Consider the following 16,384-nt stretch of genomic DNA (forward strand, 5'->3'; position numbering starts at 1 on the left):
AGGAAAACAGGATAAAGACATGCTGTGGAAGAGAGACAGAGATTAATAACAGATATGATTCGATGCAGAGAGGTCTATTAACACATAGTGAGTGAGAAAGGTGACTGGAAGGGAAAAACTCAATGCATCATGGGAATCCCCGGCAGCCTACATCTATTGCAGCATAACTAAGGGAGGATTCAGGGTCACCTGGTCCAGCCCTAACTATATGCTTTAGCAAAAGGAAAGTTTTAAGCCTAATCTTCAAAGTAGAGATAGTGTCTGTCTCCGAATCCAAACTGGAAGCTGGTTCCACAGAAGAGGGGCCTGAAAACTGAAGGCTCTCACTCCCATTCTACTTTTAAATACTCTAGGAACAACAAGTAAGCCTGCAGAGCGAGAGCGAAGTGCTCTAATAGGGTGATATGGTACTACAAGGTCATTAAGATAAGATGGGGCCTGATTATTTAAGACCTTGTATGTGAGGAGCAGGATTTTGAATTCAATTCTGGATTTAACAGGAAGCCAATGAAGGAAGCCAAAACAGGAGAAATATGCTCTCTCTTTCTAGTCCCTGTCAGTACCCTTGCTGCAGCATTTTGGATCAGCTGAAGGCTTTTCAGTGAGTTTTTAGGACATCCTGATAATAAAGAATTACAGTAGTCCAGCCTGGAAGTAATAAATGCATGAACTAGTTTTTCAGCATCACTCTGAGACAGGATATTTCTAATTTTAGAGATGTTGCTAAATGGAAGAAAGCAGTCTTACATATTTGTTTAATATGTGCATTGAAGGACATGTCCTGGTCAAAAATGACTCAAGGTTCCTCACAGCATTACTGGAGGCCAAGGTAATGCCATCCAGAGTAAGAATCTGCTTAGATACCATATTTCTAAGATTTTCAGGGCCGAGTACAATAACCTCAGTTTTATCTGAATTAAGAAGCAGAAAGTTAGCGGCCATCCAGGTCTTTATGTCTTTAAGACATTCCTGCAGTTTAACTAATTGGTGTGTTATCTGGCTTCATGGATAGATAGAGCTGCGTGTCATCTGCATAGCAGTGAAAATTTATGCTATGTCTTCTAATGATGCTGCCTAAAGGAAGCATGTATAATGTAAATAGAATTGGTCCTAGCACTGAACCCTGTGGCACACCATAATTGACCTTAGTGTGTGAAGAGGACTCTCCATTTACTTGAACAAATTGGAGTCTATTAGATAGATATGATACAAACCACTGCAGTGCAGTACCTGTAATACCTACAGCATGTTCTAATCGCTCTAATAGGATATTATGGTCAACAGTATCGAACGCAGCACTGAGGTCTAGCAGGACAAGCACAGAGATGAGTCCACTGTCAGAGGCCATAAGAAGATCATTTGTAACCTTCACTAAAGCTGTTTCTGTGCTGTGATGAGCTCTGAAACCTGACTGAAACGCTTCAAATAAGCCATTCCTCTGCAGATGATCTGTTAGCTGTTTGACAACTACTCTTTCAAGGATTTTTGATATGAAAGGAAGGTTGGAGATTGGCCTATAATTAGCTAAGACAGCTGGGTCTAGAGATGGCTTTTTAAGTAAAGGTTTAACTACAGCCACCTTGAAGGCCTGTGGTACATAGCCGATTATTAGAGATAGGTTGATCATATTTAAGATCGAAGAATTAATTAATGGCAGGACTTCTTTGAGCAGTTTTGTAGGAATGGGGTCTAAAAGACACGTTGATGGTTTGGAGGAATTAATTATTGAAGTTAACTCAGAAAGATCAATTGCAGAAAAAGAGTCTAACTTAACATCGATGGTACTAAAAGTAGCTGTAGATAATATTACATCTGTGGGATGATTATTGGTAATTTTTCTCTAATGATAAAAATTTTATTTGTGAAGAAGTTCATGAAGTCATTACTAGTTAACGTTAAAGGGATTGTTGGCTCAGTAGAGCTCTGACTTTTTGTCAGCCTGGCTACAGTGCTGAAGAGAAACCTGGGGTTGTTCTTATTTTCTTCAATCAGTGACGAATAGTAAGATGTTCTGGCTTTTATGGAGGGCTTTCTTATAAAGCAGCAAACTATTTCTCCAGGCTAAAAGATGATCCTCTAAATTTGTGACACGCCATTTCCTCTCCAGCTTACGAGTTATCTGCTTTAGGCTACGTGTTTGAGAATTATACCACGGAGTCAGGTACTTCGGATTTGAGGCCTTAGTTTTCACAGGAGCTACAGTATCCAGAGTCGTGCGTAGTGAGGAGGTAAAATTATTAACAAGATAATCGACCTCTGTTGGAGTAGCGTTCAGATAGCTGCTCTGCTCTATGTTGGTACAGGGCATTGAAGATGATAACAGTGGGTGGATTATATTCTTAAACTTAGTTACAGCACTTTCAGAAAGACATCTACTTTGATAAAGTCTACTCTCCGCTGCTGTGTAATCAATTATTGTAAATGTAAATGTTATCAGGAAATGATCAGACAGCAGAGGGTTTTCAGGAAACACTGTTAAATGTTCAGTTTCTATGCCATATGTTAAAACAAGATCTAGAGTGTGATTAAAGTGGTGGGTGGGTTCTTTTACATTTTGAGAGAAGCCAATTGAGTCTAATAACAGATTAAATGCGATGTTGAGGCTGTCATTTTTAGCATCTACATGGATGTTAAAATCACCCACAATAATTATTTTATCTGAGCTGAGCACTAAATCAGATAAAAAGTCTGAGAAATCAGAGAGAAGATAGTAGAGTCATGCATGTTCACATCGACAGTAGAGAGCCTGCTGTAGTTCCTGTGATGACATTTTAGGCTTTTGATGACTTCTTTGAGCATCTTGCAGTAGCTCTGGGGGTAAATATGCTTTGATGTCCAGACCGGGGTCATGGTGGCAGTTGTTTTGAATTTTCTCCACTTATAAACAATTTTCCGGATGGTGGAAGGGCTGATGTCAAATTCTTTTGAGAAAAGGTTTTTAAATCCCTTACCAGACTCATAAGGGACCACAATCGTCTTTCTGAGGGCATCCCACAGCTCTTTAGATCTCACTATGGAGCTCACTTCAACAGTCAGGAGCACAACAGACTCAATCTGAGGTTTAAATAGGGCTCCTTTAAAATGCTGGATAACAATGTACTGATCATGTGCACCTGACATGATACACCTGTGTGTGATTTTAACCATTTTAAGTAGGATGACACGTGGGGGGGTCCTAATTTATTCCTCACCAGAAATTGCATTCTTTTAAATTACGTTTCACATAAAGTTTTGAAAAGGCTTTTCTGATTTTTTTAATTGTTTAGTTATATTATTTGGATTCCTCAGTATGATTTAAATTGATATTAAATATCTATATGTCCAAATATATTTTACAATATACAGGCTTTCATAGGGTGTCCTAGTTTCCTCATGTGACTGTACTCCAGTGAGTAATTAAGTCATGTAAATGTTGGATCTACTTCAACAGGGAGTCATTATGACCACCAGTCTATGACACAGAGGTTGTTGCTTCTGTTATTCAGACTGACGTCTTTAGACCAAACAAAATGATTATATTACTGGAAACATTAACAGATAAACAGATATCAGTTATCAGGTATGTCTACAGGTGAAGTCAGATGTTGAGACAGAAGAAAGAATAAATAAATAAATTGTCATGAACTGTGTGTGGAGCAGGACTTTAACTCAAAAACATCCAGTTTTATTGTGTGAAGGAAAAATAAGTACAAAACTGACAAAGAAACACACAGCCATGAGGGAGGTCGCGATGCAGGACAGATGGAGACATATACATAAATCTGGGCAAATGGGGACAGCAACACAGCTGAAGGTGATCTACAAAACAGGCCAACAAATCTGAACAGGACGCACACCAGACAAGAAACTACCAAAGTAAAACAGGAAACACTAAGGCACAGACTAACTCACACAAGAGGTTGCTTTTGTGTGTAAGGAACTATCAGGGAAACCAGATGGATTAGAGAGATAATGGGAGGAGACAACGAGAGCGATGTGGACACGGACTCTTCAGCTTCCGGCGCCCCCCGTGTGCGGCAGCCTGTTACAGCAGCTCTGCTCATTCTGAGTTTATTTCTTTCTTATCTTTTTTCTTCTCGTAATTTTTATAACTAACGTATTAGTAATTAGACTCTGCAACCATGTTCTACCGTTTTGTGCTAGTTCTGGTTGTTTTTCTTAGTTTTTTTCTACTTTTTTCACCCGTGTCTGGGGACCCAGAGCAGGGATCCTTTGTTTACAGTAGGGATCAGCTGTTAGTGCTGCATCCAGCAGCGGTACTGCCGGCGGACAGACTCGACATTCCCAGTGAACTGAGGAAGAAAAGACGGGGGTGTCGTGCTGGGAAGGAGCGCCGTCGCCCGAGAAGGAGACGTTATCGACCATCTCTTCCTTCTGTAATTATTAGAAACGTACGATCTCTGCTCAATAAGATGGATGAGCTAACGTCGCTAACCTGGTCACAGAGGGAGTACCGGCAATGTAGCATCATGATGCTAACGGAGTCGTGGCTAACACCGCTAACTCCGGACACGAGCGTGACACTACCGGGATTCCAGATGCTGCGAGCGGACAGGACGAGAGAGAGCGGTAAGAGGAAAGGAGGGGACTGACAGTGTTTGTGAATGACAGATGGTGTAACCCGGGCACATCACTGTGAAAGAACAACTCTGCAGCAGAGACATTGAGCTGTTAGCCGTTAGCATGCGTCCGTACTACCTGCCCCGGGAATTCTCGCATGTTATCGCGATAACAGCGTATATGCCCCCTCGGCCAACGCGGATGCAGCCTGTGACACTCTCCACTCAGTGGTGGTCAGCAGACTGCAAACGCAATCTCCGAGAGCCCTTCTCATAATATCAGACTTCAATCATGCCTCACTGGACTCCACACTGCCCACCTTCACCCAGTATGTGACCTGCCCAACCAGAGACAATAAAACACTGGACTTACTGTATGCCAATGCAGAAGAGGCATACAGTTCATCACCTCTCCTCCCTGGGCAGATCTGATCACAACCTGGTGCACCTTGTCCCTGTGTATGAGCCCTTAGTGCGCAGGGAGCCACCAGCCACCCGCACAGTGCAGAGATGGTCGGAGGAGAGCGAGGAGGCTCTTAAGGATTGTTTTGAGTCCACTGTGTGGGAGGTGATCTGTGACGACCACGGAGAGGACATCGACAGCCTTACTACACGCATTACTGACTATATTAATTTCTGTGTGGATAACACCGCACCTACCAGGACTGTACGGTGTTTCTCCAACAACAAACCTTGGATTACCCCAGAAATTAAAGCCGTCCTCAAGCAGAAGAGGAGGGCCTTCAAATCCAGAGACAAAGAGGAGTTGAAAAGGGTGCAGAGAGAACTGAGGGGACTGATAAGAAATGGGAAGGACAGCTACAGGCAGAAGATGGAGAACCAGCTTCAGCAAAATAACGTTGGTGAAGTCTGGAGAGGCCTCAGAACGATCTCAGGCCACAAACATCAGAACTCTCTGCCTGGGAGGGATGTGAGGTGGGCAAATGAACTGAATCATTTCTTCAACAGATTTGATTCAGCCATGAGGCAGTCTCCAACATCGGCTGCAGACTCACCCACCCCCACTGCTGCTGTTCCACCTCTGACACCTCAGACACTTCACACCTCCTCTATTCACCCTGCTCACTCCTCCCCACCCCCAACAACAGCATCCAATGCACACTCATCACAAGGCTCCAGTCTGTCTCTCTCAACCACCCAGGTTAGGAGGGAACTGAGGAGGATTAAAGCCAAGAAGGCAGCGGGTCCAGATGGCATCAGCTCGAGGGCCATCAGGTCCTGCGCGGACCAACTGTGTGGGGTGATGGAGCACCTCTTCAACCTAAGCCTGAGGCTGGGAAGAGTCCCACAGCTCTGGAAAACTTCCTGTGTTGTTCCAGTGCCAAAGACTTCACGCCCCAAGGACCTCAACAGCTACAGGCCGGTGGCTCTGACATCCCACCTGATGAAGACCCTGGAGCGGCTGGTCCTGGCTCAGCCGCGCCTTGTGAGCTCATCACTGGACCCACTTCAGTTTGCCTACCAGCCTGGCATTGGAGCGGATGATGCCGTCATTCATCTCCTACATCGTTCCCTCGCTCACCTGGAGACCGCTGGGAGCACTGTGAGAATCATGTTCTTTGATTTCTCCAGTGCCTTTAACACTATTCTTCCCTCGGTCCTGAAGGACAAGTTGGAGAACTCTGGAGTGGACCATCACCTCACTACCTGGATTTTGGACTACCTCACCGACCGACCACAGTATGTGAGGACTCAGGGCTGTGTGTCGGACAGGGTCGAGTCTGCAGCACGGGGCCCCACAGGGAGCGGTTCTGGCTCCGTTCCTCTTCACCATCTACACTGCAGACTTCTCCCACAACTCCACCCAGTGCTTCCTGCAGAAGTTCTCTGATGACTCTGCAATAGTCGGCCTCATCACTGATGGGGACGACAAGGAGTACAGAGGACTGACTCAGGACTTTGTGGACTGGTGCCAGCTGAACTACCTCCAGATCAATGCCAGTAAAACCAAGGAGCTGGTGGTAGACTTCCGCAGGCACAAGCATCCTCCACTGCAACCACTGAACATCCAAGGTATGGACATCAAGGCTGTGGACAGCTACAGGTACCTTGGTGTTCATCTGAACAGCAAACTGGACTGGACTCATAACTCAGACGCCCTCTACAGGAAAGGGCAGAGCAGGCTGTACCTGCTGCGGAGACTCAGGTCGTTTGGAGTGGAGGGCCCACTCCTGAAGACCTTCTATGACTCTGTGGTGGCCTCAGCCATTTTTTATGGTGTGGTCTGCTGGGGTGGCAGCATCTCTGCTGGGGACAGGAAGGGACTGAACAGGCTGATCCGAAGGGCCAGCTCTGTTCTGGGAGGCCCTCTGGACCCAGTGGAGGTTGTGAGTGACAGGAGAATGGTGGCTAAGCTGTCATCCCTGATGGACAACATCTCCCACCCCATGCATGAGACTGTGACAGCACTGAGCAGCTCCTTCAGTGGGAGACTGCGGCACCCACGGTGTGGGACGGAGAGATTTCGCAGGTCTTTCCTCCCCACTGCTGTCAGACTCCACAACAAAGACTTTTGCAGCTGATCAAACACACAAACCCCCACATGTGCAATAAGACTGCTATATGTGCAATTCTTCTTCTGACGAAGTTGTGTTTTTGTATTTTCCTACTCAGTTGTATATAGTATTTGTATTTCTATTTTATTCTATTGTATATATTATTCTATTCTATTTTATTCTATTGTACATAGTATTTTATTTTATTTTATTTTATTTTATTTTATTGTATTGCATTCCAGTGTTTTCTCATTTCTGCTACATAACTTTGCACTTTTGCTGTAACAAAACAAATTTCCCACCTGTGGGACTAATAAAGGCCATCTTATCTTATCTTAATGCAGACGAGAGACAGAGAGTGAGAAGAGAATGAAGCATTAGGAGAACATGGGGACAAAAAAGGGAAAGAACTCACAAGCACACACAGAGACACAAGGGGAACCAAAGAGGAATATTAGAAACTCAAATCAGACTAACCTAAAGACCGCTAATGTACCTAAATAAAAAAGTGGTTTAAAAATAAAAATACGAATGACCTGTACTCTAATATAGTGTATTTCTATATGTTAAAACCAAGTAACACTTACTGATTTCTGTTTGTACACAGACATGATGTAAGTGAAAAGTGCAGATACCAGTCTCAGTGTTTGACCTCAGCTGTCCCTCAGCGGTTCGTCACTCACTGATACATTGTAACATACAAAATATGTGTATTCTCATACCTATAACAGACCCATTTCTGTAACATATCTATATTATAGCTAAAGCACTTCTGGGTGGATGCAAACGGCATTTCGCTGCTTTGTACTTGTGACGTGTGCAATGACAATAAAGTTGAATTCTATTCTATTCTGTTCAGTTTGGCACAAAATTCAGCCCATATTATGTCTCCATCTAGTAGACTGATAGTAGAGCAGCTTCCTCTGCCTCACACTGCTGTCTGACTGCATTCAGCTGACACTGAGATGAAGCAGGAAAGAAGCAGCTGATATTTGGACAGCACACATGATGGAAAGGAGGATTTCAGTTGATGTGCACATGAATGATTTGTGTTTCCTCTGCAGGTGAAGGTAGAAAGTGTGTGTGAGCTGATGTGAATTGAGCAGCATGGATCAGTGTGAGGACAGAGAGAGGAGTCCCTCCTCTAAAAGCACTCTGTGTGGGGAACATGAGAGCCAGACCAAAGCTCAGAGGTGAGATGACCATCTCTAACTGTCCATGACTCGTCTCCATGTCACAGCTCAGCACTCACATCACTGCTCCATCATTATTCACAGGAACCAACAAGGAACTAAACGCAAACATGAACCTGAACCCAGCTGTGTGTCCCTAAGGAGTGACCAGTCCAAGGGTCACATCATTAACTTTAAAGTCCAGCCTGTGTCTGCTGCAGAGAGGTGAGCTGTTAGTAACATGAACTCTTTGATGTCACTTTGCTGTCTGATTTAAATGAACTGTTTGATGGTCCAGATTAGAGATGCAGATTAGAGACCAGTTTCCTGGTCTCTAATCTGCATCTCAAAGGAAGTAACTGAGCATGTTCTATAAAACATGTCCAACATTTAAACTCCTGCTGCTCACAGTGGGACCATCAATAGGGCTTTGGAGTTGACGTCACGCCGCAGTGCATTGTGGGATCGCTGCACCATGTCAGAAGGCAACAAATCAAAACAAACACCCTGTGTTGGAAGCAGGACTGTCAGGACCATGCTTAAAATCAGCGCAAAAGACAAAGGGCTGTATCGCGACCGATTGCGCCCAGATGCAAAAAAAATAGCGTGCATCGGTAATGTGGACCTGTATGAAAAAAGGCAGTGGAGCGGAAACCCAGACAGCCTACCGCCGTTGTCCTATCCCGATATCGTCGCGTACCTTGTCTGTGGAGTCAGCGCATACACGGCGAATCATTTTCATAATTATAAATTCCTGGAGGCGCACATCTAATTCACAAACGGTTGGGTACAAGATTTGGCCATTTTTAAGTCTCCACGTTGTGAGTACGTTGACCATATGACCAAGATACAGCCAGAGGTTGCCAGCTGTGCGTTGCCATGTAAATAGTTTGCATTTCATGTGTATGTACTTGCTAAGTACATGTGAACAGATCTTGAATTAAAAAATAAACATACTTTTCTTTTCTGTTTCATATTTCATATGCTGGTTTGCCTGCAATAATGCCAAATAATAAGCTACTCTGTCAACATGACGTGGTTCTGCAGCATCACACATTAGGATGTTTTTGTCTAATTATCTATGACCTCAGTGCATTCAAAATAACGCTAAAAGCCTATTAAGAGAGATATGAATTTATTTAAACTCAGCTGAAAGAAAATGCCGTAACCAACCCAACAAAAAATTGGGGATGGCAGAGAACTCGATATCCGCTCATCTGACCGCTGCAATCCAAGCCTGATGTCTTCGTTTAGTAATATCGGATATACGAGATCCCTCCCGTTGCCTCCAGGAGGGGAGACGATGAAAAGAGAGCCCATTTTCCAGCTTCTTGCCTTCCCTATCGTGTGATCTAACGTTGCAACCGACAACACAGCATGTACAAACCATAGCTGACACTTCCATGTGCTTTGTTTGGCCTACTGTCATGGTGACATCACGCTCCAAAGCCCTATAGTCCTGCACAGTGTAAATGACTGTGTTTACCTCTGGGTGGCGCTCTGTTCTTACACTGCTAACACTAGTTTAGATTTTCCTTCAGCTCATGCTCAGCCAGCAAACAGGGGATGATAAAGGTATTTTAAGTTTCCATCAGCTTCCATGGCTCCAAATGGAAAAACTCATTTTTCTTCTCTGACAGGATCAATGAGAGACCTGCTGGACCTGAACCTGAACCCAGCTGTGTGTCCTTAAAGAGTGACCAGTCCAATGGTCACATTGTTCATTTTAAAGTCCAGCCTCTGTCGGCTGTAGAGAGGTGAGCTGTTAGTAACATGAACTCTTTGATGTCAGTTTGGTTTCTTCCACCTGTCCTCGTCCTCCTGCTCCACACCTCCACATTAGTGGTCCTGGGTGGTTGTCACAGAGGGACTCAGAGCTGTTTCTGAATGATGGTGCCAGTGTTTTAGCAGACTGCTTATTCTCAGCACCAGGCTCCAGAGTACAGAGCTGCTAACACTGGTTTTATTGACACTTTTAATCTGTGTGTGAAATCATTCCTTTTTTTCCCCTGAACCCACAGAGTCTATCCCAACTGCTTAGGAAGCCAAATCCTAACAGCTTTCATTCGGTCTTGTCTCAGACACTATGATGCAAATATATCAGTGTCTCTGACCATAAGTGTATTTAATGTCCAAAACAACCCGCGAGGAATAAACCAAGCCTACATGCACATGTACTTTTAATAATAATAATGGATAGCATTGATATAGCGCTTTTCGAGACCCTCAAAGTGCTTTACAATTCCACTATTCATTCACTCTCACATTCACCCACTGGTGGAGGCAGCTACAGTTGTAGCCACAGCTGCCCTGGGGCAGACTGACAGAAGCGAGGCTGCCATATCACCAATCCGTTCTCACTCCCGACGCGTAAAATACTGACGATTTGTCACGTCCCTTAACTTCTCATGCTGACGCTAAAGGTACCCTTCCACGTTTTTATGTGACGCTGTGGGTTGCCAATTCATTCCAATATGAAGCCGCTCGCGGCGATCAGAGACGCTTCGAGTAGAGGCTCCAGCCATCCATTTACTCCAATAATAACCCCGTCACGGCGAAACGTGACGCCGTGAAGCACAATCTAACTGGAGAACCGGGGACCCTCTCCGCGAACGGGTTTTTCTCCCTAATTTAATGCTTTCTTTTAATGACATCGTTAACATTTCTCAACAAAAACACATGAAAGTATCACTGATAATTCAACAATAAAATCGCTTCATGTTGTGGCCATCACACAGTGTTTTCCAAAGTGATTCATGATCTGAAAGTGCGCAGATTTAACGTACATAATCCTTTGTTAGGTTTATTATTTTCATTTCACACATAAAACACATTTATAGATTCATTCACCACTCCTGTTAGTTTTGGATGCGCTCGGCTCCAACCAATCAGACCAATTTACGCTAACGGCGCACTAATCCCGTAACTGCACACTACCCATAAGCCTCAACCGCCGTTGGTATGGAAATGAAGATAACAACAGCTTGGTGCTACCCGTTATTCCTTTATTTACTCTAAACTAATAACCAGCGATAATACGAAAATAAACTGGCCCAGTGTTTAATTATGTAATTACAAATTGCAAATTTTATTTTATTTTTTTTTTATTATTTTTTTTATTTTCAGTTGTTACAGATGGGACAGACATGACTGGGGGATAGGAAAGGGAGAAAGAAAGAGAGGAAAGAAAAGAAAAACAGAAGGGAAAAGGGACAGTGAGAAAGGGCACTTACAAAGACAAAGAGAAAGGAAAAAAAAAAAATCTCCTGGATCACCTGTTGAGAGAAAAAGAAGAGAAGACAAGCAAAAACAACCAAACAAAAACAAAGCAACATACTAAACAACACCATCACGTTAATCTAGCTAAGTGTGAACAGCAGTAAATACTAAATATTGAAAGTTGTTGTGCAGCACGCAGGACAGACAGCGCACAGTGTGCTTTGAAGTAGCAGCTAAGAAAGGTGTAGTTTATGTCACGAACAGTGAACACCCGTGTGCACACCTGTGTGGATCAACGCGCTTGTATACAAAAAGGTTTCCCATGTAACGGTCTGCTAGAGGGTGTGGAGGCCCATAGCCCCGTCCCCCAGGGCATGAAGCAGGCATGGAGGAGATCCAGGCTCCAGACATCCAGAGGCCCCAGAGTGCGAGAGCCCAAGGAGTACCACGGAGGGGCATCCGTGCCACCTTCCTGGGAAGGGCTGAGGAGATCCCCAGACGAGGGGTCACCCAGTAGCCACGGAGCAGAAGCCAGAGGGGGCTGCACTGGCGTGCCCGCCGGCTCTGCCGGCAGCCAGCTGTGCCAGAGTGAACTGAGTTGCAGGCCCCTTTGCCCTGGAAGAGGCCTGACCGAGCGACAGGCACCAGGCCCCGCCAAGTAGCCACCGGGAGTGAGCTGGTGCATACCTGAGCGCAAATTTTATTTTTTAATTTTATTTTATTTTTTACAAATTGCAATATTTATCTACAGCGTGCCTTTAGCGACACGTCAACAGATCTTAAGCAAGGCGATTGGATGGTTTTTACTGCAATGCATCTTGGGAGTCGTAGTAAATGGATCTTTCAACTTACGGTCCTGCAGGAATTTTTCTACTCGACACGAGGCAGATCCTAGCTAAGTAAGTTGTGATAAACTGTGGGTAATTTGCATGTTCAGTGAAATATTATTTTCAGTGATATTAAACTGATATTAAACTTGAAATGTTTTCACAGAGCAGTCTGTGTACCAAGAGAACTACTTCTGCAAAAGTTTATTTAATTTTTTTTGTGACGTATTGTCATGTGTAAGACACTTGCTTGGCCACCCAGCTAATGTTAGTACTGCTCTATTTTAGCAATGTACCTTTTCTGTAATCAATTCAGTTTTTTTAACCCTATTCACGTAATTAACTCAATATTAACGACTTTAATCTCGTAATTGATTTTTTTTCTAAATATGGTGTAATAATGCCTCGTAATATAAGTTATTTCTTTGGTCACAAATTATTTTTGTAACCATTTCACCAAGACAGACCTGAAATAATCCCTACATGTTCCATTTTCATTTGCAGAAATTACAAAGTCAAAAACCAAACCATGCCCTTCCTGTCAGTCTCCAAACACCTGCAACAGGAAGACATGCAGTGGATGCCTGGGCAGCCTGAACGTAAAGGAGGGATTGAAAAAAAACACAAGAACAGTTTAAAAACAGTAACTGGGCTGCCTCTGTTAAAAAAAACAGAAATGCGAGCAGGGTGGTTAATTCAGCCCAGTTGTCAGTAAGTTTAAAAGTTCTGATCTAATAAGTGGTTGGTCTGCTAGACAATTCTTTATTAATCACAGTTGTCAATGTTTTCTTGTATATCATGAAGTAAGAAACTAACAAGACATGTATATACACATAAAATATTAATTTATAAAAGAGCATAAATAAAAAAGTTATTCACATCAGAATAACATCATCACACTAAAGACATCAAACTAGAAAAAACTATTTTTATTTAAGCTACTTCTGATTTTTAATTTAATCGGCTATTAACTGAGAGACAAAACATTTCAAGGTGGATTTTATCATTAATTTACAGGTTTGGTCACCATAAATACTTTTTAACTATCTACAACAATAAAACAACAAAGATGTGAAACTTAAAGGTTTGTTATACATCAATTTGCTTACATGAAAGACTGGCTGCATGTTTTTCTTTGTTGTTCTTGCAGGTTTCAAAACTACATGCCCTGGGCTTCCAGCCAATTCTGTTTCTTGGACAGTTTGACCGAAAGGGCCGTATAGTAGGGGACGTGATCACTCAGATCGAACCAGCGGAAGGTGCTGCACGTGACATCCTTATGAAGATGAGGAAGCTTTATGAACACCTTCTGAGAAGTAAGATATGCTTTGTCCATTATCTGTAACCAGGTGTCCTTATCAGGTAGCCTATCCTAGCTGTCTTTGGGTGATACTCATGGTACACCCTAGATAAGAAGGCAGGTCACCACGGGCTACACAGAGACAAACAAGATGGTGAGGATGAGGATAGTTAACAGTCACCAGCTATTCTATTATATTCTACTCTACTCTATTTTGTTCTATTCTATTCTATTATTCAGCCAAGGTTCAGACCAGTAACCTTCTTGCTGTGAGGTGACAGCTGCTCTACATGTCCTGTTGCTAACATGAAAATAGTGTTATATATGCCTTATTACCTCCCATGTGGCGTTCACATTACCAAAGCTAGCCATACTGAACCTCTGGTGTTACCCACCTGAACAATTTTGTATGTGTGTGTGTGTGTGTATAGTATGGTCTTTCACACTCATGTATATACAAATGTAATTTTAAAAATCTTCACGAAAACCAGACCTGATAATTCTCTTCAAGACTTTCCAGTATAACAAATGTTATATAATGTTACCAATATGAACACCAAGATTCTTAAATAACTTATATACTTCTTAAGAGGTTACCTGATTACCTCCCTGAGGTTGTTAAGGTGACCATTGTACAAATACTTTACTTCTTTATAGAGCTTATAGTTAGGGCTGGTTCAGGTCAGCCCTTAGTTATGCTGTCATAGGACCAGACTGCTGGGGTTAGTCCCCCCCCCCTCTCTCTGTCTGTCTCTTTGGTTGAAGATGCAGTCACGTCTCCTTTTACTGAAAACTCTCCCCCTCTCCCTCACCACCATCTGTAAACATACATGTCTCAGTAATGCAGTTCATGCATGTTACTAACTAAACTTCTTCCCTGTAGTTTCTGTGCTCTCTCATCCAGCAGGTTCCGATGGCTCGTGGCTGCTGCTATGGTCCTGCTTGACATCTACTACATATATTATTACTCTCTGACTTGATTTGATTAATTTAGATTACAATGAAGGTGTATAAAGCATGACGTGAATATAGAAGATATTTCATCCTAAAAAATTGTCATATGTCACAACCTAAATTATCCTATTTTGTGTGTGTTTGTGTGTGGTTGTCATTGTTGTTTGTTATGTTTTTCCCCTGACAGTGGCAAAGTGTTGGATGACACATGGGAACCTGCGCAGTTTTACACACAGTAAACCAGATCCCTGTGTGCGATCGCACAGTTCAGTTTGTAGTTCAGCATAAAAGTTCAAAATAAAATATTTACTATACATTTCAGCCAGTGTCAGTCTCTGTTTCACTCTCTAATTGTGGCTTAAGTACCTAACACATTCATGAATCTGATCAATCAATAATATCTTCCCTGCACTCGATATCTCATAGTTTTACATATCAGCCAACATTGTGTACATCCTCATAAATATAGAAGTGACTTGCTTATTATAACATATTACAAGTTAAAGTAATACTGCACTGCACGTAAAGTAAGTAACACCTACTGTGTATGGGAGCCTAAAGCAAAGTTAACTGCACCAGTAGCAGCTTCAGAACATATTGTATATTATATGTTTCTACCTTTGGCAATATGTCATGTTTAGATGCAGTGACAATTGCACATTTGGAGTTGTGGTCATACGTGGTTTTTATATACAGGGTATTAGAAAAAAATTGACATTTTTTGCTATTTTTCTTGTTTGGTTGCACATTATTATTCTGTACATATTACTGTCAAGAGATTTATTCTAAATGACACTTCTTCAGCTGAGAGTCTAAGAGTGAAGAGACACAGAGACGCTGCAGCATTTACTTGTATACAAGGACGATCACAGAACGCTCACACCAGAGTGGGGGCCCTGTGATGCGCGCTCTGTTCTTGCACTTGTCTTTATTTATATACAAAAGTAATACAACAGTGAATACGTCTATTCATAGGTAGAGGAAAGTTAGTGTGTAGGGAGTGAAGATAAGAGTGGTTTAGGTGTATGCGTGTGTGTTGTGAGATTCAGAAGGACGCAGCCTCTCTTCTTGTTAGGGAGCGTCAGATAAGAGTGTCCAGCTCTTCCTCTTCCTGGCAGGAGTGAAATAATAACAGCTTATTCAGCTGTGAGAAAGAATTTATAAAACAGTCCTGTAGTGGACAACAGTCTAAGTCATCAAAAGGTCAACATACAGTATTCTATCATATGCAAACTTATATCATTAAAAGCTTATACTGACTACTAAGTACAATTTTCCACTGACAATTACATATGTAACATTATTGTTAATATTATTATTAGATATCAAAGATACAATTTGATTAAGGGTTTTCCTCTCATAATTTCAATAAAAATGCAATTACACACGTAAACAATAGGATCAAAATAAACTTTAAAATAGAGATAAAATAATCTGAATAGTAACAGTGATCTTGGATGATGATGGAGGTTTCAGTGGATTATTCTGTTTCAATCAATAGGTTTGTATCTATGACAATAATTTGATAAGTTTAACAGGTTGGTTTAGGCCTGGCAATACAGCAAATATTCACAAACTTTTGTTTTTGAAGAATGTTTATCTTTTTGGGGATGAAGCTATCTGGCAAAATGATACAACCGTTTTAACCTCATCTTTATGTCTATCATGTGGCTATGATACTAGATTTTGGTTTGATGCATATGCAGGTTACAGCTGGGGAATGGCAGTATGTTGTGGATTGATTTGGCATGTTCAACCACTGTTACACCAAACTCTCTCACTTATAACATGATAAAGGCCTCTTACTCAATGTCATGGATTTTCTATACTTTTGGGG

The 16,384-nt window shown here is 42.4% G+C and overlaps 1 long non-coding RNA gene and 1 pseudogene across 1 annotated transcript; both read left to right on the forward strand.

Annotated features, from left to right (window-relative positions):
• Nucleotides 1-3,951: 3,951 nt before the first annotated feature.
• LOC116321799 overlaps nucleotides 3,952-16,384 on the forward strand; it is a 56,826-nt pseudogene continuing 44,393 nt past the window's right edge.
• Nucleotides 11,950-14,868, forward strand: LOC120438808. Its single transcript, XR_005612166.1, has 2 exons — nucleotides 11,950-13,004; nucleotides 13,444-14,868. It is a non-coding gene; the product is annotated as an uncharacterized LOC120438808 (long non-coding RNA).

This window comes from Oreochromis aureus, linkage group 3 (genome assembly GCF_013358895.1).
Source record: "Oreochromis aureus strain Israel breed Guangdong linkage group 3, ZZ_aureus, whole genome shotgun sequence".
NCBI lineage: Eukaryota > Metazoa > Chordata > Actinopteri > Cichliformes > Cichlidae > Oreochromis > Oreochromis aureus.